This window comes from Chrysemys picta, chromosome 2 (genome assembly GCF_011386835.1).
Source record: "Chrysemys picta bellii isolate R12L10 chromosome 2, ASM1138683v2, whole genome shotgun sequence".
Classification (NCBI taxonomy): Eukaryota; Metazoa; Chordata; order Testudines; family Emydidae; genus Chrysemys; species Chrysemys picta.
In genome coordinates this window covers 151,986,607-152,014,168 of record NC_088792.1, presented here as the reverse complement: position 1 = coordinate 152,014,168, position 27,562 = coordinate 151,986,607, and the positions used below count along the sequence as shown (strand labels likewise).

The 27,562-nt window shown below is 48.3% G+C and overlaps 1 long non-coding RNA gene across 2 annotated transcripts in view; it reads right to left on the bottom strand.

Annotated features, from left to right (window-relative positions):
* Window positions 1–1,525: 1,525 nt before the first annotated feature.
* Window positions 1,526–27,562, bottom strand: part of LOC112059567 (uncharacterized) — a 38,695-nt gene continuing 12,658 nt past the window's right edge. The window contains exons 2-5 of one of the 2 annotated variants that reach the window (XR_006172203.2): window positions 22,075–22,233; window positions 6,680–6,771; window positions 3,262–3,848; window positions 1,526–2,201 (exon numbers count right to left, since the gene is read on the bottom strand). This is a non-coding gene — a long non-coding RNA (uncharacterized LOC112059567). The remainder of the gene's footprint in view (window positions 2,202–3,261; window positions 3,849–6,679; window positions 6,772–22,074; window positions 22,234–27,562) is intronic. The other variant, XR_002888873.3, reaches the window with a different exon arrangement.

The following is a 27,562-nucleotide window of genomic DNA, read 5'->3' as shown; positions in this document are numbered from 1 at the left end:
TGGGTAGCTATCCCATAGCTATCCCATAGTTCCTCCAGTCTCCTCCACCCATTGGAATTCTGGGTTGAGATCCCAAAGCCTGTTGGGGCCAAAAACATTGTTGCGGGTGGTTCTGGGTACATCCTCCCCCTCCCTCCGGGAAAGCAACGGCAGACAATCGTTTTGCGCCTTTTTTCCTGGGTGAAAACTGCAGACTCCATACCACGGCAAGCATGGAGCCCGCTCAGCTCAAGACAGCAGTCATGAACATTGTAAACACCTCGCGCATTATCATGCAGTTTATGCTGAACCAGAACCTGCAAAACCAGGCGAGGAGGAGTCGGCTACGTCAGCGCGGCGACAAGAGTGATGAGGACATGGACACAGAATTCTATCAAACCGTGGGCCCCGGTGCTTTGGAGATCATGCTGTTAATGGGGCAGGTTATAGCCATGGAACGCCGATACTGGGCCCGGGAAACAAGCACAGACTGGTGGGACCGCATAGTGTTGCAGGTGTGGGACGATTCCCAGTGGCTGCGAAACTTTCACATGCGTAAGGGCACTTTCATGGAACTTTGTGAGTTGCTTTCCCCTGCCTCGAAGCGCCAGAATACTAAGATGAGAGCAGCCCTCACAGTTGAGAAGCGAGTGGCGATAGCCCTGTGGAAGCTTGAAACGCCAGACAGCTACCGGTCAGTCGGGAATCAATTTGGAGTGGGCAAATCTACTGTGGGGGCTTCTGTGATGCAAGTAGCCAAAGCAATCATTGAGCTGCTGCTACCAAAGGTAGTGACTCTGGGAAACGTGCAGGTCATAGTGGATGGCTTTGCTGCAATGGGATTTCCTAACTGTGGTGGGGTGATAGATGAAACCCATATCCCTATCTTGGCACCGGAGCAACAGGGCAGTCAGTACATAAACCGCAAGGGTTAGTTTTCAATGTTGCTGCAAGCACTGGTGAATCACAATGGATGTTTCACCAACTTCAACGTGGGCTGGCTGGGAAGGGTTCATGACGCTCGCGTGTTCAGGAACACTAATCTGTTTAAACGGCTGCAGCAAGGGACTTACTTTCCAGACCAGAAAATAACCGTTGGGGAGGTTGAAATGCCTATTGTTATCCTTGGGGGACCCAGCCTACCCCTTAATGCCATGGCTCATGAAGCCATACACAGGCAGCCTGGACAGTAATCAGGAGCTGTTCAACTACAGGCTGAGCAAGTGCAGAATGGTGGTAGAATGTGCATTTGGATGTTTAAAGGGTCGCTGGCGCACGTTACTAACTCGCTCAGACCTCAGCCAAACCAATATTCCCATTGTTATTGCTGCTTGCTGTGTGCTCCACAATCTCTGTAAGAGTAAGGGGGAGACCTTTATAGCGGGGTGAGAGGCTGAGGCAAATCGCCTGGCTGCTGATTACACAGTCAGACATCAGGGCAATTAGAAGAGCACACCAGGAAGAGCTGCGCATCAGAGAAACTTTGAAAACCAGTTTCATGACTGGCCAGGCTATGGTGTGAAAGTTCTGTTTGTTTCTCCTTGATGAAAACCTGCCCCCTTGATTGACTCATTCCCTGTAAGCAACCCACCCTCCCCCTTCAATCACAGCTTGCTTTCAAAGGAAATAAAGTCACTATCGTTTAAAAATCATGTATTCTTTATTAATTGAATATAAACATAGGGAGAGAACTGACAAGGTAGCCCGGGTGGGGTTTGGGAGGAGGATAGGCGGGAAGGAAAAGGCCACTAAAAAAGTTCAAAATAATTACAGCCTTTTGTTTGGGCTGTCCACTGGGGTGGAGTGGGCAGGTGCACAGAGCCTCCCCTCCTCCCTCCCCCCCCGTGTTCTTACACATCTGGATGAGGAGGCTATGAAACATGGTGAGGGGGGAGGGCGGTTATACAGGGGCTGCAGAGGCACTCTGTGATCCTGCTGCCATTCCTGAAGCTCCACCAGACGCCGGAGCATGTCCGTTTGATCACACAGCAGCCCCAGCGTTGCAGCCTGCCTCCTCTCATCTCGAGCGTCCCTCATGGCCACACGTTCACTGGCATCTTTCCTGTACTTTGATACCGTGTCCTTCCACTCATTCAGATGAGCTCTTTCATTGAGGGTCGATTCCATGATTTCAGAGAACATTTAGTCTTGCATCCTTTTTTTTCGCCATCTTATCTGAGATAGCCTTCGGGACAGAGGAGGGAGGCTTGAAAAATTTGCAGCTGCGGGAGGGAGGGAAAAAAGGGAGAGAAGTATTTAAAAAGATACATTTTACAGAACAATGCTTATACTCTTTCACGGTGAACAACACTATTCACATTACATAGCACATGTGATTTCGGTACAAGGTCACATTTTGCAACTTAATATTAAGTGCCTACGGCTTTGGTGTTAGAGATCACAGACGCAGGTCCAGGCAACAGAATTCAGCTTGCATGCGGCCATGGTAAGCCATTGTCTTTCGGCTTCTGCAGTCTTCCTAAAAGCAGCACCCTCCTTTCCCACATACCAAGCAAAGCCCGTTGAGTGCTGCGGTTTTCCTGTTAACGTGCAGCAGCAGAAACCAAACTAACCCCCCCATCCAATTCTCTGGGATGATCGCTTTATTTCTCCCCCCACCGTGTGGCTGGTATCAGGGAAGATCCCTGAAGAAACCAAACTAACCCCCCCCCCCATCCAATTCTCTGGGATGATCGCTTTACCCCTCCCCCCACCGCATGGCTAACTGGGGTGGAAGATCCCTGCTAGCCAAACGCGAAAAGCTCAGCGCCAATTATTCTTCCCCCCTGACCCCCGCTTGGCTAACTGCAGGGAAGGATTTCTTTTCAGCCACAGGCAAACAGCCCAGTAGGAACGGCCACCTCTGTCCACTTAATTAAATTCCCGTATTTCAACTAGGTTACCATGAACGATATCACTCTCCTGAGGATAACACAGCGAGATAAAGAACGGATGTTGCTTGAATGCCAGAAAACACTGCCAGGCTTTGTCATGCAATGATACCAGATTACTTGCTACTAGCATGGCATGGTCAAGTGTCCTACCATGGAGGACGGAATAAGGCTGCACTACCCAGAAACCTTCTGGAAAGTCTTTTGGAGTACCTCCAGGAGAGCTTCATGGAGATGTCCCTGGAGGATTTCCGCTCCATCCCCAGACACATTAACAGACTTTTCCAGTAGCTGTACTGGTTGAGACTGCATCCCAAATCCTCAGAGCAAATTAATCATTAAAAAATGCTAGCTTTTAAACCATGTTTTATATTTACCAAGGTACACTCACCAGAGGTCCCTGCCATGGCCTCATTTTCTGGGATAATGCCTTGGGAGGGTTGGGAGGGTACTTCAGTCAGGCTGAGAAAAAGATCCTGTCTGTTGGGGAGAACGGAGTGCTGTGTGCTCTCCGCAAGCTCGTCGTCATCCTCCTCCTCCTCATCTTCCCCGTCCGCAGAATCCGCAGGCATGGCTGAGATTACCCCCTCATCGGAATCCATGATCAGAGGTGGGGTAGTGGTAGCGGCCCCCACCTAGAATTGCATGCAGCTCAGCGTAGAAGTGGCATGTCTGCGGCTCTGACCCGGAGTGACTGTTTGCCTCCTTTGTTTTTTGATAGGCTTGTCTGAGCTCCTTAACTTTCACGCGGCACTGATCTGAGTCCCTATTGTGGCCTCTCTCCATCATGCCCTTGGAGATTTTTTTCAAATGTTTTGGCATTTCGTCTTTTGGAACGTAGTTCTGCTAGCACTGAATCCGCTCCCCATATAGCCATCAGATCCTCCCGTACGGTCCATGCTGGTGCTCTTTTTCGATTCTCGGACTGCATGGTTACCTGTGCTGATGAGTTCTGCATGGTCACCTGTGCTCTCCACGCTGGGCAAACAGGAAATGAAATGCAAAAGTTTGCGGGGCTTTTCCTGTCTACCTGGCCAGTGCATCCGAGTTCAGATTGCTGTCCAGAGTGGTCACAATGGTGCACTGTGGGATAGTTCCCGGAGGCCAATACCGTCGAATTGCGGCCACACTAACCCTAATAAAAATAGGAGTACTTGTGGCACTTTAGAGACTAACAAATTTATTAGAGCATAAGCTTTCGTGGACTATAGCCCACTTCTTCGGATGCATATAGAATGGATCCACGAAAGCTTATGCTCTAATAAATTTGTTAGTCTCTAAGGTGCCACAAGTACTCCTGTTCTTTTTGCGGATACAGACTAACACGGCTGCTACTCTGAAACCTAATAAAAATGGCTATGTCGATTTCGGCGCTACTCCCCTTGTCGGGGAGGAGTACAGAAATCGATTTTAAGAGCCCTTTATTTCGAAGTAAATGGCTTCGTTGTGTGGACGGGTGCAGGGTTAATTCGATTTAACGCTGCTAAATTCGACCTAAACTCATAGTGTAGACCAGGCCTATGCTGCACTTGCCATTTCACACCCCGGTGCGCTCTGTGTTGTGTAATGGCCGAGTTCTGCTAGTTTTTACAGCTTCCAGGAGGGTAGGCTTGTCCTTTGATCGGTCCTATGCAATAGGCATGGGGTGATTTCTTGGAGCCAATTGTGGGAAGAGCTGCAGAATAAGGGTCAGACTGAATACACCCAAAGCCCCAGGGATTGCTAGAGCTGAGGTCTGGGTTTGGTTCAACATAGATGTATGGGGAACTTGCAAATTTCAGGCTGGGTTCCAATTCTGAGGGCCAGGTTTTTTTTTTTGCACCTTTCCAGTAGCATAAAGATTTCACGCTGCCCTGAAAGGCAAGATGAAGTTCCTCAGGTGTAGAGACTTGTTGGGTAGCATCAAGGCTGATGCTACCATTAAGGCAAACTAGGCAGTTGCCTAGGGCGCCAAGATTTGGGGGCGCCAAAAAGCGGTACCCCCAATTTTTTTTTACAGCGTTCCTGGGCTGGGCTGCTGGCGGTGCGCTGACACGTGCGGCTCAGACTCCCTCTCCCGTGCAGTGGCCGCTCTACTTCTCCCACCTCCCAGGCTTGCGGTGCCAATCAGCTGTTTGGCACCACAAGCCAGGGAGGGGAGGAGAATTAGAGCGGGGCGGCATACTCGGGGAGGAGGTGGAGCAGAGGTGAGCTGGGGTGGGGAGCTGCCTCACGGCTCCCCGGGCCGGGGGGGTGGGGAGCTGCCGTGGGGGGAGTGCCTGGGGGGGAGCAGCCGCAGGGCTCCCCACCCCAGCTTACTTCTGCTACGCCTCCCCCCGCCCCGAGCACGCCATCGCTACTCCACTTCTCCCACCTCCCAGGCTTGCAGCGCCAATCAGCTGGAGGGGAGGAGAATTAGAGCGGGGGCGGCGTGTTCAGGGAGGAGAAGGAGCAGAGGTGAGCTGGGGTGGGGAGCTGCTGCATGGCTCCTGGGGGGGGGAGCTGCCGTGGGGGGCCGCGCCTCAGGGCAGAGGGGGAAGCTGCCGCGGGGGGGGGGGGCGCCTCAGGGTGGAGGGGGGGCGGGGAGCTGCTGCAGGGCTGGGGGGGCGCAAGGTGGAAGTTTCGCCTAGGGCACTAAACTTCCTTGCACCGGCCCTGGGTAGCATACAGCTGGAGTGAGGGGTGGGGGCTGAGGCCAGGGGTTGCGAGGAGACACTGGCAAGAACCTAAGGGGTGCCTGCCAAGAGAATGGTCCTTGTGACCGGGACAGCTTGTGCTGGGAGCCAGACTGTCCCCAGCTGACTGCAGGATAACCGGGAGGTGGAAAGGTAGCATAGTGCTCCTCTGAGCTGTGCTGAGCTTACTTCTGAGCTGCCCTCTTACCCAAGTGGCCCACTTGACAACCACCGTTATTCATATTTCTATAACATCCCCTTCCAGGATGATCTAAGGCCACGGAGAACTGCTCACCAAAGCCATATGCCTGTTTTCCTAGTTACATACAGACTCTAAGGATAGATGGCAGCTTGGGAGCCTTGCTAGTTATCTAGTGAGCTAACACCTGAGGTCAAATTCAGTAGAGAACAGCAGAGTTATAAAAGGGATAAATATAGAATCATACAAATGTCAGGCGGCAAGGGACCTCGAGATCATAAAGTCCAACCCCGGCGCTGAGGCAGGACCAAGTCAACCTCGAGTAGACCATCCCTGAAAAGGGTTTGTCCAACCAGTTCTTAAAAACCTTCAATGACAGGGATTCCACAACCTCCTTTGGAAGCCTATTACCAAGTCTAACTACCCTTAGAGTTAGAAAGTTTTTCCTGATATCTAACCTAAATCACCCTTGCAGTAGATCAAGCCCATTGCTTCTTGTCCTACCCCATGCAGAACAATTGATCGCTGTCCTCTTTATAACAGCCCTTAATATGTTTGAAGACTGTTCTCAGGTTCCCATCCTCAGTCATCTTTTCTCAAGACTAAACATGCCCAGTTTTTTTTAACCTTTCCTCCTAGGTCAGGTTTTCTAAACTTTGGATCATTTTTGTTGCTCTTCTCTGGACTCCCTCCAGTTTGTCTACACCTTCCCTAAAGAGTGACGCCCAGAACTGGACCCAGTACTCCAGCTGAGGTCTCACCAGTACCTTGTGGAGTGGGACAGTTACTTCTGTGTCTGACATACGCCACTCCTTCTAATACACCCTGGAATATTAGCCTTTTTCACAACGGCATCCCATTGTTGACTCAAATTCAATTTGTGATCCACTATCACCCCCAGACCCTTTACAGCAATACTACCACTATGGTCCTCTGTGCCTATATGGCAATCCTACCTTCCTTGAAGTCCAGCACTGAGATGCAGCAACACAACCAGGTGGAGGCCACTGTGTAACGAGTCCCTCTTCTTGAACTGCTAGGTGCATTTCTAAGGAGCAAAGCTGATCAAATATTTCCAACTTTTGCAGAAAATGTTCATATTGGATGAAATTTTCAGGGTGTTTTTCTACTAAAAACACAGATCTCTTGGTTTTTCTCCTAGAGAACTTACAATCTAAATAGACAAGAGATATACAGGATGGGAGAAAGCATGTGTTATCCTCATTTTCCATGAGGCAGAGAAAAGGGCCTGATTTTAAGCACTGAGCACTCAACATTTTGAGCTCTCTCTAAAACCTAGCCATAAATGACTTGCCCAAGGTCAGAAGAAGTCTGTGGCAGAGCTAAGAACTGAACCCAGATCGCCTGCATCCCATTCCTTTCTCACACACCCCCAAACATGCATCCCGTCTAGAGATTCTTCCTTGTTGGAGTCTTCAAGAGTTTAATCTCAAATGGCATTACAGTTTCTCCTGACTTCCAATGGTGTAATGGTGACCACAGCCTGGCTTGCTGAGGGATACAATGGAGAATGGGCTTGTTTGTGGTGCCGTGTGGTTGATAAATTACAGAAAGGAGCTGAAAGCAGCCCTCCTGGCTCATCCAGAAAGACATATGGAGGACTTATCTTGGAAGGGACCTTGGAAGACCATCTCCTGAGGCTGAGAGCAGAGTAGAGGTGAGGACACATTTTCATTGTGTGTCGCAATTATTCTGAACAATTCCTGACTTCTGGCTCCCTTGCTCGAGCATGACCCAGGAAGATTTGCCTCTTTCAGAATCACCATCTTTCAAGTCCAGCCAATTACAAATTACCTGTGCAATTACACAAACACTGCTGGCCAAGTTTCCCAATCTACGCCTGGACATGCATGCACCCAGGGGGTACTGAGTGTGCTGCCTCATGAGAAGTCTGAACCAAGTCCAGGATCTGCCTGTCCCAAGCAAGCTCAGAGCTAAATGTGCTATCAGACCCGTGTTGAAAGGAGTAGTAGGCTGATATACTAAGAGTCCATATGCTTTTGCAGTAGCAGCATAGGCATGTTGAGAGATGAACTGCTGGTACAGCACTCTGAAATCATAGAATCATAAAATATCAGGGTTGGAAGGGACCTCAGGAGATCATCTAGTCCAACCCCCTGCTCAAAGCAGGACCAATCCCCAATTAAATCATCCAGCCAGGGCTGTGTCAAGCCTGACCTTAAAAACTTCTAAGGAAGGAGATTCCACCACCTCCCTAGGTAACCCATTCCAGTGCTTAGTCTCTAGGGTGCCACAAGTACTCCTTGTTCTTTTTAAGGTAGAGGAGGTAATATCTTTTATTGGACCAACTTCTGTTGGTGAAAGAGACAAGCTTTCAAGCTACACAGAGCTCTTCTTTAGGGACCTGTGTAAGCTCGAAAGCTTCTCTTTCCCCAACAGAAATTATTCTGATAAAAGATATGACCTCGCCTACCTTGTCTCTCTAATGTCCTGGGATCAACACAGCTACAAGAGCACTGCAAACAATCTTTTGAAAAGATTAATTGGGGAAAACATAGCATTTACATACTGAGCTGCATGTTAAAATTGCAACAAAGCTGCTCTCCATGTTCAGGGCCTGATCTTGTTTCCATTGAAATCAATGGCCCATGGATTTCAGTTTCCCATTTGATTTCCAGACTCTGATCTTTAGTATCCCTGCTCTGCTTATGGTACCTAATCCCTGCATAATCGTATGTTTTCTTGATTAAATATGCCTTAATCAAGTGCTGTAGGTGCCTTATTGACTGGATTAGCCTTGTTATCGGAATAAAGATGGCAAAAATCCTCTTCTAATTAACACTTTAGTAGGATCAGTTGCATAGCCTGATTTAGCATAGCTAAGTGAGTTTCTCTTAAATTAAACCAAAAGACACAAAGCCAGGTTCTGATCTCAGTTAAGATGTTCATTTGCAGAGTAACTCATACAGGTGTAAATCCGTTTAACTAAGGTGAGAACACAGTGTTGCCAATTCTCATGATTTTGTCATGAGTCTCATGATAATGATTGTTTTCCTTAAAGCCCCAGCTCCTGGAGTCACGTGTAAATGTGATGATTTCAGCCTTCATTCTTAAAGCAAAAGTAAGTTTCTAGCCCTCGTGGCTGTGGAGAAAACTTCAAAATGGGACCCCCCCTCCACTGCACTCAGAAAGCAGAAGGCAAATAAAAAGAACACCAGCTCTATTTTACATAATCTCATGATTTTTGGTGAGCATGACTCAATATTTTTGAACATTTGCAGTTGGCAATACTGATTCCTAGACGACTATCTCCTGGTCTATTTATGGTACCCATGCAAATATATAAAGAATGAAGGCAGGTTGGAACAGACATCAAGAATGAGAATTTCAGATGAAAGCAACCAAGTCGTTAGACTAGAAACCGCAAGCCAATGAGCAATCTGAGGACATTTCATTAGACACGTAGCAAATGTATAAGCAGCCTGGAAAGATTCCATAGCATCAAGGGCCTGTAAATATGAGGATGGAGCCCAGGGAGGGAAGAAAACAAACATCTCCCTGCTAAAATCTCAGGCATGGTAGGGAATTGGGGTGGATTGGCTTTTGAATTTTGCATTAGCGAAGAGGGAAAACTTTTCTTCTGCTCTTGGCTAGTTGCCCATTGCTTCTCGGCTCTGTGAGCTAAGATCAAGTGTAGTGTAGCACCCTCGATAATCTGTATGTTATTCCCTCCTAACCAGAAACTTCTATGCTTAAACTCTGTACTGTTCACTTTTTTTTTCTTAAACATCATCTTAATAAAATTCTTAAATCCTTCCGGTCTGCCCTTGCACCTTTGGAGCCTTGTTCTGCTATCACTTAAGCTGGTGTAAAGCCAGCATAACCTACCCCCATTTACACTACTCTGAGAGAAGACTAGTAGCAAACTGATTGCTACTCCCCATGCAGGTGGGTCAGGAATGTCTTTGTTTGGCTGTCTCTGAATTCTTATGCAAAAGCTTCACTATGTTCCAAATGCTAATTCCCCCACCCCCGCCATCTGCTCCCAGCCACTCATGGCAGAGATTTAACCCCTGGGGAGCTGTTAATTGCACCTCCAGTGGTGCCCTATAAAGTACACCCCTTTATAAGGCCTTTGTGCCAATGGAAACTGGCTGTAGCAGAGAGCATGCTCATCTCTCCTTCCTTATTTATGTGCCACTGAGAGTGATCCTTTTGACGGGATGCTCAGCCAAGGGGACAACAAGCCAAATGTTTAGCAGCAAGATTCAGGACCAAAATAATGTTGCGCTCTATAGAACGTAAAGGTATCTTCTGATAGCTGTTCTGTGGCCTGCTTTCAATCATCGAACCAGAGAATCGTAGGACTGGAAGGGACCTTGAGAGTCTTCTAGTCCAGTCCCCTGCACTCAAGGCAGGATGAAATATTTTCAGAGTGTAAAGTATCCTCAGTTGGTCAGTTTCCAAATGGAGGTGCCCACACTACAGCCACACAACAGCTGGTATTAGTGATGACCCTTGATGGAAGGCCAAAATTTCAGTGGTTCCTAGAGACCATGCTGACCTTGCCCTTAGGGGTGTCTCCCACCAACACTGGTAGTTGCAGCAAGGGAATATTTTATTTCATTTGATTTCTTAAAGCTAGAAATTGGAACTCAGGTTCTAGTTCTGGCTCTTTCATTGACCCCAGGCAAGTCGCTTAACTTCTCTGGGCTCAGTTGCCTCCTCTCTAAGATGAGGATGAAATTCAAACCAACTTGGAGGGACAAAATGGGGCTTTGGTTTTCTAAAATACTTGAGGATTTTTTAGAAAAAAGGGCCTAGAAAAGCCAAAATAATTGTCTGCTGTGTAATGGCCTGTAGAGGCACAGCTTGTTCAAAAAAAAAATGTACAGGCTTTTTTTAAAGCCTAGCAATCTAAATTTTACTTTGACTCATACTTGATGCAATTCCACTGGAGTTTCTCAGATGACCAGGGTAAAGAAAGCTCATCAAAAGGGGTTGGTTTGCTTTTAAAAATTCTTGACCATCTCCAAAATAAAAAAGAAGTTCATTTCAACAATTTCCCCATTCCCAGAAAACTTCAAACAGCCACAGAGGTGGCTGAGTCCCCTGCAAATTTAACACAACTCCTACATGTTAATAATTTTGATCACCTCTGCTTGTAACTTGGGTCAGAAGCTAGTTCTAAAGGAGGTGAGCTGAAGGTTCATTCTGCAGGTCTTTACCAGTGAGGGAGCTGTCATCTCATATGGGAACTTCAGGAGACCGGAGTTTTCTTGCCTGTCTCTGGGACTGACTAAAGTCATGTCAGTACACTGAGTCTACCTGTAAAATGGGGATAATTATAATGACCAACTCTTGAAGGCGGCCCTACAGATTAAATGCACAACGTGGCAATGCAAAGTAGTTGTATACCGTCTCACTGTTTCCTGGTTTGCTGTCTGAATCCACCTCTTACCTCCTCTTATATGTAGATTGCTCTTGGGGCAGGAATCATCTGTGTGGCTTGTCTTTTTTGTACAGCACCTAGCACAACGGGCCAAAGACTGGGGCCCATAGTTGCCACTGCAATACAAATAAATAATGACGATGGATGGCCTCCTAGAAACCTGAATGGCTAATACAGATTCAGTGTCGGCAGAACAGGAAGGGCCAGGAGGCCATGGCTCCAGCACTTTTTACTGGTGGTAAGGACAAACGATGTGGGGGAGGGGCAGAGAGGAGCGAGCAGGGGCAGATTCTTTGGGGGAAGAGGTGCTGCGGGAGCGGGGCCTCAGGGGAAGGGCGCTTCCAGGAGTTCCAGGAGAAGGGGCAGAGTGGTGGTGGGGCCACAGTTCAGTGCCCCCTGACTTTTAGGGAGCTTCCACTCCTGCATAGACTATAACATTACATTTCTCTACTACTTTAATGGCAGGGTGAAGAGGAAGCAACTGGAGACTTACATCATCCCAGAATGCATGAGTCACCTGGTTCTATCTCTGCTGACATAGCTGAGGTTAACATGATGCGATGTGACAGGTCAGGCTCAGAAGAGCTGGTACTGGCAAGAAGCTTCTTGGTCAGGTGCCTGCCACCACCCAAAGACTTCTGGGCAGCTGCCAGATTGGGATTACCAATCAGGAACGGGTGCTGGTGTGTCATTGGCACATCAACACGGGTAAGGGCAGGCCGCTACTTGAAGCAGTTCATTAGTGCTGTAGTCTATGAGCGGAGACATGAACAGGGTGTAAAAATGAGCAGGCACCAGTTTTGTAACTTCGTTCCAAAGGTACATGGAAAATCTCCTGGAGCATTTGTACTTCTCTAGGGTGCCCCAGTGGGTGCCCCTGCTCTACCCTGTTGGGAAGTGTGTTACTGATTCCCCAACGACTTGGACTGACTGGAACGGTTTTGTTTTAGTGTCATGAAAATTAGAAGTAAGGGCCATTTGGGGGCCCTGGCACAGCCATAGGGCTGCTATTCCCCCTCCTGCTTGGGTGGATGGAGCCCTGGCTTTGCCACCCCACTTCTGTGCCAGCCAATGCAACTATGTTGTCTTCCCTTCCATCTCCAAGGATGCATGAGGGGGGATTGTGTACTCCTGGCTCCCACCCCCAAAGCGCTGGTCAGCACAGCTGTGCTGTGGGACGTACACTGCTCCAGGTGTAGGGCTGGCACAGAGTACAGCCTCCCAGGCAGTAGCGGATGATGGTGACTCTCTGACAATCTGCTCCTGGGCTGCACACTGCCCCCAAGTGGGGCTTGGGACAGAGGCATAACTGACCCCAATGGGAGTGCTTGTAAAGTAAGGTACTGCCCAGGCTCCGTGTGTGTGAGGGTGGCGGAATCTGGCTTTAGGCAAATCAATGCTATAGGGGAAAAAAAGGTCATGTGGCCTAGTGGCTAGAGCAGCAAACTGGCATTCTGGTGACCTGGGTTCCAGTCCCAGCTCTGCTGCGGGATGACTTTGGGCAAGTCGCTGCCCGTTTTGTGCCTCAGTTTCCCCATATGTAAAATGGCGACAATGATACTGCCCTTCTTCGTAAAGTGCTCTGAGATCTGCAGAGGAAAAATGCCATCTGAGAGCTGGGCGTGATCAGGGCTGGCTCCAGGCACCAGCGAAGGAAGCAGGTGCCTGGGGGCGGCCAATAGAAAGGGGCGGCACTCCGTCCGTTGTTGGGGCAGCACGTCTGGGTCTGCGGCGGCAATTCGGCGGCGGGTCCTTCACTCCCTGTTTTCCTCTTTGGCAGCAATTCGGCGGCAGCTCAATTGGGCTTTTCTTTTTTTTCTTTTTCTTTGCCTCTTGTGGCGGCAAAAAAGCTGGAGCCGGCCCTGGGCATGATTGCGCTTTTACTCTGATAGATGGATAAATTGAGCCTTACAATGATCTCTCCTAAAATGGGGTAAGCCCAGGGCAGCTCCAGCTGGCTCTATGCAGTGAAGATGGTGTGAGCAAGGTCGTGAGCAGGCCCGCATTTGCCCAGAGAGGTTCTGGGCAGGCTCATGCCATCCTTGCACTCAGAGTCCCCACACTGAGTCACCTTCATACACCAGGCACACCTTACTCTGCAAGTGGAGAGTACTCCAGTCCACCATGACTTCAGTGGGCTTGGGATCAGGTCTTAACAAACCTGCCTGAGTCTTCATACGGCAGTGAGCAGACAGGGAATAAAGCCCAGCACCCTTAGCCCATCTGCTCAAACCAGGAAACTACACTGCTGCCTCTGGAATGCCCCTAGAAGATGCTGACCACACACCCTCGGCTCCTATTGATTATAGGAGGGCTCAGCACCTTGCAGGATGGAATCATAGAATATCAGGATTGGAAGGGACCTGAGGAGGTCATCTATGTCCAACCCCCTGCTCAAAGCAGTACCAATCCCCAGACAGATTTTTAGACCAGTTCCCTAAATGGCCCCCTCAAGGATTGAGCTCACAACCTTGGGTTTAGGAGGCCAATGCTCAAACCACTGATCTATCCCTCCCACAAGGATTGTTTTATCTCTCTATGTGGTGTCTCCATTCACTGGAATCTGCTGCCTTAGGCCGGGAGGTGGCTGCATTCCAGAGACGCTGCAAATTCCTGTCACATCCCAGTGGGAAGCACCAGGGCAGTTGTTCTCAACCAGGGGTACATGTACCCCTGGGGGTAGGCAGAGGCCTTCCAGGGGGTACATCAACTCTAGATAGTTGCCTAGTTTTACAACAGGCTACAGACAAAGCACTAGCAAGGTCAGTACACGCTTGCAATGACTTGTTTATACTGCTCTATGTACTATACACTGAGATGTAAGTACAATAGAAATATTCCAATCGGTTTATTTTATAATTAAATGGTAAAAATTAGAAAGGAAGCAATTTTTCAGGAATAGCAGGCTGGGACACTTGTGTATTTTTAGCTCTGATTTTGTAAACAAGTTGTTTTTAAGTGAGGTGTAACATGGGGGTACGCAAGAAAATCAGACTCCCAAAAGGGGTACAGTCGTCTGGGAAGATTGAGAGCCACTGACCTAGGGTGATGATGGATTATTCGTGTCAGGGACTTCTGGAGTTATGGAATCGGCTACTGCTTTGTTTGGAGGAGCTGGGGCTCTTCTATCATTGCTTCCTTCCCTGTGTCACATTGGTGCTTTGGTTTTACACGAGCGGGAGATGGCTTTGTATGAGACACTAAATATTAAAGCTGGCTCTGCTTGGAAGAGGCATGCTCCAAAAAGCAGTGTCAGGAAGGTTTATTGATGCAGCCACTCAGCCGGGGGCTTTAGTGACGCTCTGATGCTCTCCCTCACTCTCTCGCTTCCTCTCCCTTCCTCAGGGTCAGCCTTGTCCTGAAATGACCGTTCTTTTCCGGCATTTGTGTCCAGGAATTTGCTGCAGTGAGATGCTCCTGGTTTAGAGGTGGGATTCCTGAGCTGACTGTGGTTGAATTTCCACTGGCTGTTGCCCGCAGGGATTTCATACCTGACACTGGCCTGCAAGAATAAAGGGCACCCTGCAGCAGTTAAGAGGGAGTCTTGAATCCTGGACCCGAGTGTCCCTGTACTCTGGGGTAATTCAGACCTGAGCTGAGACATTAGGACCCATTCTCAGTAACACTCAAAAAGGAAAGTGCATCCAGGGTTTAGAGTAGATGCTGTGGAAAAATTAGGTAGCACTAGCTGTGTTAGGGAGGTTAGCTGGTATCATACCAGTATATATCAGCAAAACCTTGCAGTGGGGATGCTGTTATGGTGATTTTAAAGTGCCATCTATAGTGGTATAGTTTCTGCTGGTTCCCCCAACCAGCATAAGCTATACCAGTATAACTGCATCTGCATTGGGGCTTTTACCCTGAAAGCTCTATCGGTAACATAAGACACCTCTAAGTGATCAAGCTATGCTGATAAAACTTAAGTGTAGACCAGGCCTCAGTCTGAGAGCCAGAGAGAACCACTGCGTCCAGCAGCCTCAAAGTCTCCTTTGTATTATAACAGAGGTCAGTGCCTTGTCTACCACAAGGAACATTACATACCTGATATCTGAATACTTATGTGTTAAGGAAGGTCCAGATAGTGTTTTCAAACTGATGTAACTCCACTGACTTCAGCTATGTTACACCTGACTTAAAACAGAGGTCAGAATTGGACTCCTAACATCAAACTCACATAAATCAGAGTAATTCCCGGTGGCTCAGCAGAACACACATTATTATCCCATCTCTCCTGTTGTGACTTCAGCATCTCAGTCCTTGTCATCCTCCACAGTGTGCCACAGACCTATGATGGCATATTAGCCTCTGTGGTGGCAAAAGTGTGAGCCGGTCTTCAAAGATGACGGCAGAGTGTCGAACAGCTGGCTTCCATTCCTGGCTGTGCAACTGACTCACTGTAACCTTGGGTAGCTCACTGCACTTTATACCGTAGCTTTTTGTAAGCTTCTCCAAGTCCTTTTTTTGGACAGTGGGGAAACTGAGGCACAGAATGTTCTCTTTGAATAAAATAGAGGTTTTTTAAATGGCTGTGGGAAACACATAGTGAACATTGTGTCAAAGGGATTCACCAGACCCTAGCTATCCCTCCTTGTGAGGGTTTTACAACTGACCAGCTCTGTCTAGTACTCTGTAGCATAGTACATTTCTCAGTACTGACTATTTCCAGAGACATCTCTCAACAGGAGCAGGGCTAAACATGCCTAGTTCCTGCTTGGCAGGTCAGAGGGGCTTTCAACCCACAATACATTCTATTACCCTTATGAATTATATATGTTCAGGGAGCACAATGGGACTCATTAAGTGCAGTATATATACCCAGGAAAAATGCAATTACTAAGCTGACATGCCTGGTTTTCAAATATTTTCTAACAATGAGGACCCACTAACCACAAATTTCTTTGTTCTGGAAACTGTTAACATCAGGGCAGAGTCAGCTTAGTGGTTTAAGCCACAGATTTAACATAACTTGACTCCTTCCCCTTTCCAGAGACAGACAGACAGACAGACAGACACACACACACACACACACAGAGCCAGCAACAGTACAGTCATTCCAGTGGTGTTGTATTAATCTTCAGAGGCTCTGAGCACTTGTAGCTCCCACTGACTCGGTGTGAGTTGCAGGTGCTCAGCACTTGTGAAAATCAGGCCCCCATAGGTGGGTGGGAAATCCCTTGGCATAAAAGGGGAAATAGATAAGTAAAATACGAATAGATATTTGCATTCATTAAAGAATCAAGCCACTCACTACCCATGTTTGCATTTCACAGATGGGGGCACGTGGCAGAAACAGAAGTTAAATGACTTGCCCGTGGTCACACAGAGCAAGAAATTGAATTTAGGAGTCTGACTTTCCTGACGCATACCTTGTTATAAATCAGGAGGTGTTCCACTATAAACAAGGGATTTTCACTGGTATAAATGAGGAAAAAATAGATTCTATCTCTGTACTCCATTTTGTCCAGATTTTGGGTACTGTGTCCATCACCTTGATATATGTCTCGTTCCTCCCAATCCTGTGCTTGTCTTAAGACCCTCCGGGACACTGAGACAGGCCCACTGGTGCCAGCTGGCAAAGGGTTCACTGTTCTTTACAAGCAACTCCTGTCTCAGAACTGACAAACTCACTACACCTAACACACTGCTTTCATAGTATTTAAAGGGTGGCATGTGAGGTCTCTACTGGAAGTGTGTAACTTATTGATACTCATAATCATTGTGAGATATGCATATGGGGACTATTTAAGGAATAATGTAACTATATTGAAATTAGGACCTTATTATCTTGGAGTAAAATGGAGCCACCAGCTAAAAATGTTATTAAAGTTAATGTTTAAAATTAAATAGACACAAGTTAAGAGGGAAGGTACTGTACATCTGGGGTCAGGCTTGAGTTATGAGGGATTACAGGTATCAGTTGCAAAGATGAAGAGATACATACATATCACATAACCGGCATAGACCCAGATTGGGGTACAAAAGTTTTTTTAAAGTGTCAATGGATAAGTGGGCTCGGGTACACCACCCATGGAATATATAAGGAGTCCAAGTCAGTATTGGTGCAGCGAATGAGTACATAGGTGGGGTGTGTCCCTTGGTTCGTCAGGGAAGGAAGTGGGCTATTTCCCTGGCCAGCGGTCTCCATTACTCAGTGTGGTATTGACGGTGTCCTGTGATGTGTTCCATATAAATGTCTCTGGACCACCTGATGGTGTTGGACACCATGAGCTGTCTCATGAGCCGGGCATAGCGTTGACCAATTCCGCACGCTGTCAGTACCTGCTCGTTGTGGGGGTTCCACGAGCCCAGGGCTCCCACGATCAGGGTGTGTATCTGCACCTCATAGCCCTGGGGTCTCAGGGTCTCGGCCAGAGGGGTGTACTTCAACGCCTTCCATGCTCGGGGCTCGTGGAAGGCCGGTGACCGGTTTTCAAATGGCACCGTGACGTCTACCATGAGGACCTTCTTCTTTTCTGCGTCCATCATGACGATGTCGGGTTGCAGTCTGCTGTCTGTCCCAGGGATGGCCGAGTCGAGGGTGATCTTCCCCAGGGACGGCGGGATGGCTTTCGCCAGCCGGTTCTGGATGGAGTTGTGGCAATGCCGCCAGGCTCCAGAGTGCTGTTTGCATCCACACAGGACATGGGGCAGGGTCTCGTTTGCGTAGCCGCACTTCCTGCAGCACTTGTCCCGGTTGCCATGGCGGATGGTTCCGTTGAGGGGAACGTACTTGAGTCGGGTCCTGTGGACGAACCGCCAGTTCGCGAACCTGGTGAAGCTGCCCCCGGGGAGGAAGTGGTTGCTGGCGTCCCACTTGCTGGACACCTCGAACACCTTGCCCTGGTCCAGCTTCCGCTTGAGGTTCTCGGCATAGTGGCAGCGGATGGTGTCTTTCAGGGACCTTTCCAGCATAGCTCTGGCGGTCAGGGTGATGATGGTGTAGTCCGGGGTCTTTATTCGTGGCACCAGTATTCCCAGCTCCTGGCGCTCCTCGCACCACTTCCAGCGGCAGCCGATCCTCTTTCCCAGGCATCTCGAGGCATTGCGGGTGCGGGACCAGAGAGAGGACAGGTCTCCCCCCTCTCTCCCAAACTCAGCCTCCAGGGAGTCGCTGAGGTAAGTGGCGACATCCTGCCCGGAGGGGGCCCTGGCGATGCGTTTTCTGACCACTCCTCACTGTCAGGTCCGGGCACATCAGGAGGCGGAAGGCGTGGGTCATCACCGCCACGTCGCACAGGTCACCCATCTGAGGTACGTTGGCCCATTCAAGCAGGAGGAAGTTGTCATCCCTCCCTGGCTTGCCAATTATGTAACGTATTGCTCAACTGTCTACTCCAAACCCAAAAAGTCAAGGGAAAACCATCAAAGATAAACTATAAACATCCAAACCACTTGGAAGTGCAAAGGAACAATATAACAGTCTTGTGAATAAAGACAAAAGTCTGATTCAGTGCATCACCGGGTGGAGGAGGACAGTCTGGATCCTTTCACTGAGGAGGTACCTTCATGGATGGGGGTGCTTTATGAGAATCTACTTTATCAGATAGAAAAAGTCCCTATTAATAAGCGTAGGCTGTAGTTCACGTTTTGTGATTTTCTTTGGTACGTAACCATTTGTTTCCATCACTCACACTTGTTTCTGTTTGAGTCTCTATTCTTTCCTCAATAAAATTGAATTCAAGGGCGGTGGGTGATACAGGAGTGGTGTCTAAAGTAAAGCTGGTAAACTGGGGCATGCTGTTCCTTGGGGAATGGTGGAGCTGGGACTTCTGTGGGTATCCAGTGATCCGGGGATGGACACCACTTTTGAAGTGACTTAGGGGCTAAGGTGCGCTTACCGTCAACCCGCAGGGCAAAGGTGGGGCTGGTGTCGCCAGAGAAGATTGGCTGAGCGTCTGACAGGCTGGATGAGCTAGGATGTGAACACCCAGCTGGCACAGGCTAGATTCCCTCACACTGGAGACAGGTGGTGACTCTCAGCCCGGTGTGCCAAAGGCAAGTCACACCCTCCGGATGTCAATGACTGGGCAAGATTTAACTCCATGAGTTTGCATATTGCTTATTGTGCCTAAATGGAGGCCTTGGATGGAATTGTTTGCTGGGGTGAACTTAGATCCTGCAGATGGGTCACACAACTAGCTTGATTTTCAGGGGAAGAAAATCCAAGCTTGGGCCTCTCATTGTTCCAAGTTAACCTGCCCTGAGCTAACGTACAGAACCAGCAGCAGACACTAAACAGAGTGGCGCAATATAAGGCAGGTAAAAATGCCTACAGCAACAACCCAATGGCGACGCTAACCAGTGGTTTATTTCTCACTTCGGACCAGCTCTGGAGGTCTTGACGTTTTATGACATATCGTTGTATTCTACAATCATGTACCCTTCCTCCGCTGATTAATTCAGACTAGGTCTGAGCCTAGCCTGCCGCTCCATCACAGATCTTTCTCTTTGCAGCACTTATTGTTATATAACGGTCACATTTTTTTCTGGTCTGATCTAAATGCAGACATGCCAGAAGATATACTCTAAATCAGCCACCATGCAGCACTTTGTCTCCTGTTGAAGCAGTAGCAGAGGGGAATCAACAAAGCCCACTCTGTTCTCTCTGCTTGGCGAAGGTTTCATATGCCAGTGATTTTAAAGACTAGCTTTCCCTAAGCTGTTCAGGTGGTGGAAGCCCGTTCGGTGAGGGGAAGCAATGTCAGGTTATAGCTGTTCGAATCAGCAGCACGCTTCTTTCCTAAGTGCTTCAGCTTGCGAAGATAAATGTTTTCAAACAACAGAAAGCGTCTCCAAAAAACCAGCATGGGCCAAACTCCTGGCCTGGAGCAAGAAGACAACAACTGCCATCAAAGTCAAGGGGTCAAAGTTACATTGGTGTCAATATGGAGGAACTGCAGGCCATGCTTTGGTCCAGGAACTGCTGGTTAGGTTTGTTTTATTCCCACTCAGACCCATCAAATAGTGGGGAGGTATCATGGTCCACTAGACCAGTGGCTCTCAACCTTTCCAGCCGACTGTACCGCTTTCAAGAGTCTGATTTGTCTTGTGTAACCCCAAGTTTTACCTCACTTAAAAACTTTTAAAAAATCAGACCTAAAAATACAAAAGTGCCACAGCACATTATCACTGAAAAATTGCTCACTTTCTCATTTTACCATATAATTATAAAATAAATCAATTGGAATATACATATTGTACTTACATTTCAGTGTATAGTATACAGAGCAGTATAACTAAGTCATTGTCTATGAAATTTTAGTTTGTACTGACTTCACTAGTGCTTTTTATGTAACCTGTTATAAAACTAGGCACATATCTAGATGAGTTGATGTACCCCCTGGAAGACCTCTGAGTACCCCCATGGGTATATGTACCCCTGGTTGAGAACCACTGCACTAGACGAGGAGGTAGGAACCCTGAGTTCTAGACCCAGGGCTTCCACTCATGTGCTGTGAAACCTTGAATTCTTCCTGTGTCTGTACCTCTCTTTGCCTGTCTGTTAAATGGGGATAATCATGGTACCAATATCTGAGAGACTAGGATAATGGTGCAGTATCTGAGAGAAAGGATGGTCTTGTGGTTATGGCAGTGGATAGAGACTGGAAACACCTGGGGTTTAATCCTGTTGGATCTTGGGCAAGTGACGTAATCTCTGGGCTTTAACTTCCCATCTACAAACTGGAGATACCATTTCCTTTTTCACACTCCGTCTTAGCTTGTAATATTTTAGTGCAGGGACTCTTAGCATTTTGTATCATGCTTTGTTTTGTTTTTACATTTTAAACTAAATACCCGCAACTTTTGTTTCCTGATTTTTGAGCTTTTAGGGTCAACCTTGTTAAAGCTTTTCTCTGCAGCACTCAGGGCTAGAAGCTGTCTTGGAAATGAAAGCTGAGATTCTCACATAATCACATGAATCTGGCAGCGAGGGTGCTAAAAAACACACCAAATCTTGGAAGGCGCAAGATAAAAGTCACAAGAGTTGGAAACTCAACCTCTGTAACCAGGGGGCAGGAACCATTTTGTTCTGATCGCCACATCAGGAGTCGTGATCCATGACTTGGGCTCTAGGTGCTACTATAACAACATGCACCAGCTAAAGATCTGTGTGAACATGTATAAGTCAAAGGAGCTGAGCTGACTTACTTAGCTGAGAATTAAGCCCACAGTGGAAAGTGGTGGCAGACTTAATGGTAAGTACAATAGGAATTACCTTAGATACACTCCCATAGAGCCTTACAATTGCTCTTGGCCTGCAGGGCAATACCATGAATTACACTGAGTTCCTGTGAAAGAGACCCTCCCTGTCTGCAGGCAGGTGGGAATTTAAGACTCCAAGGCTGTAGGCGGAATGATTTTTAAACTCAATGATATCCAAGACTGTGGCAAGGAAGAACTTGGCAAAACTTTCAGCGCTATTACGTTTTCCATGGAATTTGTTGCACAGAACAAAATTCTACAACAAAATGACTCTCTTTCATGCCTCTTTTGTCGTATACCTTATGAATGTGAACTGAAAAGCAAACTTTCCCGATTGGACTAATCGGTATTATTTGTGCATTAGATTATTGCCTCACGTAATCATGATGTGATTACAATAAAAGCTTGCCCATTAAGAGAAACCTACACTGATTAAATCATCATAAAAGGCTTAGTTCAAAGGTCCTGAAGTACAGGTATTGTGTATAATTTTCAAAATGTATGTAAGCTTCCAGAGGGTTTATCTAAATCACAAACTAAAATCCATTTTCTGTAACTTTCCTCCTCTAACGTACACGCACGCTTGTTTTCATTCACTTATTTATTTATTAGATTGCTTTCTTTGCCAAGTAAATATGGGACCTTCCCCCTGCAGGATTGGGTCCCTAGCGCTTGGAAATGAAGCAGAGTGAAGGTACAAAGGGGGCACCGTACCGTGATCAGAGCCATGGGCCGCATGCTGGCAGTGGTGAGTTATAACCCCAGCTCTGGGACTCGCTGTGTGATGTTGAGCATCCGTTTTTCCCTCAGCTGCTCCGTGGAGGAACCATAGGGCTCTGTCACCTGGGCCTGGCCTACGCTGTGGAAATCTCCCTAAAAACAATAAACAGGGTTGTCATTTATTTGCCTCAGGGCCTCATTGTGCCAGGCGTGGCGCAAACACAGAACACAAAGCTGGCCCCTGCCCCAAGGAGTTTACAATCCAAGTAAAATCTCCATCGGACTCCACATGGCTAAAGGCAGTTCCGGAGCTAAAGGACTTTCCCCACACTGATCTGGCCTCAGGGCTACGATAATGCCAGCTAGGCGCAGCTTGAAGCAACAAGCTGTGCTGCCCAAAGTAAAATGAACTGAGGGCGGGTGAGAGGGGAGATCTCACTGCACAGCCAAAGAGCAGAGGGAGATGGGGTAGGAGTGCACTGGGGGTGTGCTGCTCCCCCAAGGCAGGCAGAGGAGGGGGGGGGTCCCACCTTCTGCTTTCAGCAGAGCTGGGGGAGCTGTCTGTGCTTTTTCTTGCTCCCTCTTACTTTAACCTTGGTATCATACCCATCCCCATGGGCCAGCCAGCTCTGCTGACTGGCATGTCGAGGCCAGGGCTCCATTCCATGCTCTGCCACAGACTTCCTGTGTGACCTTGGGCAAGTCACATAGCCTCTCTGGGCCTCAGTTCCTCATCTGTAAAAGGGGGATAATAGCACTTCCTTATTTTTGTGGACAAATTGGAGAGAGTCCAACAGAGGGCAATGGAAATGATCAGGGGGCTAGGGCACGTGACTTACAAGGAGCGTCTGAGGAAACTGGGCTTGTTTAGTCTACAGAAGAGAAGAGTGAAGGGGGATTTGATAGCAACCTTCAACTACCTGAAAGGGGGTTCCAAAGAGGATGGAGCTCGGCTGTTCTCAGTAGTGGCAGATGACAGAACAAGAAGCAATGGTCTCAAGTTGCAGTGGGGGAGGTCTAGGTTGGATATTAGGAAAAACTATTTCACTAGGAGGGTAGTGAAGCACTGGAATGGGTTACCTAGGGAGGTGGTGGAATCTCCATCCGTAGAGGTTTTTAAGGCCCGGCTTGACAAAGCCCTGGCTGGGATGATTTAGTTGGTGTTGGTCCTGCTTTGAGCAGGGGGTTGGACTAGATGACCTCCTGAGGTCTCTTCCAACCCTAATCTTCTGTGATTCTATGATTCAGTTGCTCCTTGGAAGGCGTGTGCACATAGGTAGTGCGTGAACCCCCCATTCGGGGAAGCTATCCCCCCTGCCCCACCCCTTCTGCCCAAGGTCCCACCCCCACTTCACCCCACACCCCCGCTCTCACCCTCCAGCGTCAAAGGAGCCCTGAATCCCCCACCACGGGCCTGTCTGAGCTGCTCCGAGCTGCCCCTGGCCCGCCTGCCTGAGCCACCCCAAGCCCTGGCCAGCCAGAGGAGCCATGAGCCCCACTGCAGCCCGGTCCGGGGCCGAGGCACCGAGCATTAGTGGAGGTTTGGGGAGGCCTAGCATCCCCCAGCCTCCATGACGCACTGCCCATGCATGTGTGGAGAATTCCCATGTGCCTGGAGGAAAGGGGTTATCTGGGTGTGGAGGGCATCCTTCTTAGCATCCCTCTGTGGCAATGCAAGGCAAGAGAACTGTCTAGCCATTAAGGTTTCTCAAGTGCTTTGAGATCCCTCAGATGGGAGATGCAATATCTGACTTTTGGGTCTTTCTGTAGCACCCATCACTATTAACACTTGCACTGTCTAGTGCTCTAGCTAGACTGAGACTCGGAGAGGCTTTTTCTTTTCTCTGGTTGTATCGGTTGTGGGGTTCAGAAATGTGGGGTTTAGCAGAGTCTTGGCTTCGCCATAGCATGGGATGGGTGCATTGGGAGAAAGCCAAGAAATAATTAATGGGTGATGCTCAATAATCCCACGCCATCCTCACCATATCAGCCCACGGATAACTTTGCCCAAAGGCTAATGCATCTTGGTGACACCAAATTATACCAGCAGCACAGAGACCAGAATCTGGATCCTGGTTTTATGGGAAGATTCAGATTTGAGTAAACCCATTTCCCCCTGCAATTTCAATTGGAGAAACTTTTTTTTCCTTTTCTAACAAGTGCTGCCCGGGCAGTTAGCGTAAAGGTCTCTCATATGGGCCAGTGATGCGCTACCAATATTTTAAACACCAATTTCTCCTTTGTGACCAATCCTTGGAGCAGGAAAGCATTTGTTGATAGACTAAGGACTATGTTCCTTTGTTTTCCCATCTAAAGAAAGAACGCCACTTGGCAAACTTGCATGAAGTTGCTGGAAACATTTATCCTGGAGGCCTGGGAAGTATATACAATAACTTGATAATATTCCGCTTGGGGAACTGCAAGTGGGGGGTGAGTGAAGACCTTGAAGGATCTGTAGACAGCCTCCCTTGGGATTTTTTATTTTAATGGCTAGAATTTGTTACAATTCAGTTAATCCTGAAGGCAAAAAAACAGTTGCTTTGTGAGGCTCAGTTGTCTCTGCCAGGCAGAGGGGAGGGCTGGAGAGAGAGGTGACCCCATCCCCAACTTCTCTCTCCATCTTATTGTCAGAGCTATAGCAAGAGGCTCTGGTTCCCGCTCCAGCACATGTCTGTTGTCGGATGCTGCCTCGCTTGCCCATTGCACCATGAGACCAGATAATTGGGTCAGACCTGATTGCTGAGGCCAGGTCATTCCGGGGGAAGGGCTTGTTTCGGGTGCTGTTACGATGGCATGGTCTCAAACCTGTATAATCTAAATGTGATTGAATTAATCATGCCTCCGCTTAAAGCTCTCTCCTCATAAACTCTCATCCCAGGACACGGGCAAGGGAAAGTCGCGCCAGCCTGCATGCCTGAGATCACGTACTGGGAAGGGTGATTCAGCCGTGGAGACGAGTTTTGATGGCATGTTGCCATGGTGCTCGGGCAGGCAGCTCTTTCCTTCCAGAGCTGCTGGGTCCTTGCCTCCCTTTATTCCTCTGTGTGTCTTTGTTAGGGTGACCAGACAACAAATTGGGACAGGGGGTGGGGGATAATAGACGCCTATAGAAGAAAAAGCCCCAAATATCGGGACTGTCCCTATAAAATAGGGACATCTGGTCACCCTAGCTTTGTTTCAGTGATATTCATGCATTGCTTTCTCCCTGTCCCTCCCCTTTTGCTTCTTGGGGGGGAGGGTGTCCCTTCAGATTGCTCTGAATAAGCACAGAAGCTATTTTCACATGATGCGGCACCAGATGCCCGCAGCTGCTGAGCTGATTAAGCACTTTAGAGGGCATCCATTTAAAAGCCATGTGAATGAACACACCCCCTCCACTCCTCTTACTGCACGTCCACTAGGAGAGAGGCACTTGTAGGCCGATCAAGGCTTTCCTTCTGCTGGGATGAGCTCATGTGAATGGGTGGGGTCGTGTGTGGGCACAGCACAAACGCGGGGGAAAAGGGATTATCATAATCCTTGTATTTCTGTAGCTCCTTTCATCTGAGCATCTCAAAGCCCTTTCCACACATTTAATTAAGATTCCCAACAGCCCAGGGAGGAAAAGAAGTGACACTATTCCCCCTTTTAAATCAAAGCATCAAACAAGGCGGAGGTGAAGGCCCAAATTCTAACTGCCGCTGGGTGTGTTCAGCTCCGAATAGATGGGCTGAATTCTGATCTCTTTTACACCGCTGTGAATCAGGAGTAACTGTGCTGAAGTCAGGGTGATCAGATGTCCCGATTTTAAAGGGACAGTCCCAATTTGTGGGTCTTTTTCTTATTTAGGATCCTATTATCCCCCACCCCCGTCCCAATTTTTCACATTTGCTGTCTGGTCATCCTAGCTGAAGTCAATGCAGTTACAGTCGTATGGGTGAGTTTGCTATCAGGCCCACCTATTTCAATCATCTGTCTCACTTGGCATCTTTGAACAGTGCTTATCTTTGTTGGTAGAATTTGGCCCCAAGGCCGTAAAGTGGATTGCTGGGTCTGATTCTGCTCTCATGGGCTACTCCTGTAACTCCATTGACTTTAGTGAGTAACTTCTCTTTCACTCTGGCATGGATGAGGTCAGAATGGCCCTCACCATGCCGGAGATTAGACTCCCACCTTCTTGAACCCCCATTGGAGGGCAGCCAAGGATCTGTCAGTGAGACAATAAGTGCTGAAATTGTTGCAACCCAGATGCTACAGGAAAGCAGACAGCTGAGCCAGTGCCCAAAGAGCGAATTCCCAATGATGCAGGACAGCAGAAAGGTCTCCTTACTGTGCCTCTAGCTCCAGCCTCAAGGGCTGGACAGCCCCTCCAACAACACTAATCCCTAGCACTCACCAGTAGAGAAAGAGCTTTACACAGGAGGTCAGCATTTTAATTCCCATCTTGCAGATGGATAAACTGAGGAACTTGCTCATGGTGACCGAGCAGGCCAATGGCCAAGCCAAGAATGGAGCCCAGGTCTCCCAAATCCAGCATCTATTCACTAGGCAACACTGCCTCCCTCATCTACTGCACAAGAAAACTGAATGCAACTTTTCTGTCAGGGTTATCCACCTGAGTGTTCTTAAAATGTCCTTCAGCAGCATGGGCGGCGGTGACCAAACAAATGTACCTTTTGATCTAAAAGATGCATCATGGAGTGGTTCTCAAACTGGGGGTCGTGACCCCTCGGGGGGTCGCAAGGTGGTTACATGGGGGTCGCAAACTGTCAGCTCTGTCAGGCTGACAGCCCCAAGCCTTCATTAAATTCCCTCCCCCACATTTTTAATTTATAAGGGGGGGGTGTCATGCTCAGAGGCTTACTGTGTGAAAGGGGTCATCACCAATACAAAAAAATGAAAACCAGAAGGATCCCATCCATAATGCAAAGCGAGCACTTAACGACACAGCACTGTGGATGATTTGTTTTGTCAAATCCCAATAAAATCCCACTTTTAGCCACCTTCAGCCTCCACAAGAAGGAAGACTCAGCCCAGGACTTTGGCTGTCCTGTTATCTCAGACTGGGATAGGAGAGTGCATGCCAGAGGAAAGTGACCATCCTAATGAACTCCCTGCCAGCATCCCACTCTTTCCTATGCTGTGTGTGTGTGTTCCTACTTATGCACCCCTTCCGATCTCAACTGAAGCAGTAGTTCATGGACTGAGAGGCAGATATAGAATATCAGAGTTGGAAGGGACCTCGGGAGATCATCTAGTCCAACCCCGTGCTCAAAGCAGGACCAATCCCCAGGCAGATTTTTGCCCCAGATCCCTAAATGGCTCCCTCAAGGATTGAATTCACAACCCTAGGTTTAGCAGGCCAATGCTCAAATCACTGAGCTATCCCTCCCCCCAATCCTAGGCTACTGATAGCTTCATAAGGCCAGAAGGGACCATTAGGATCATCTGGTCTGACCTGTGGAACACCACTCGTTCAATGGCGCCCAGTAAATCCTGAGTT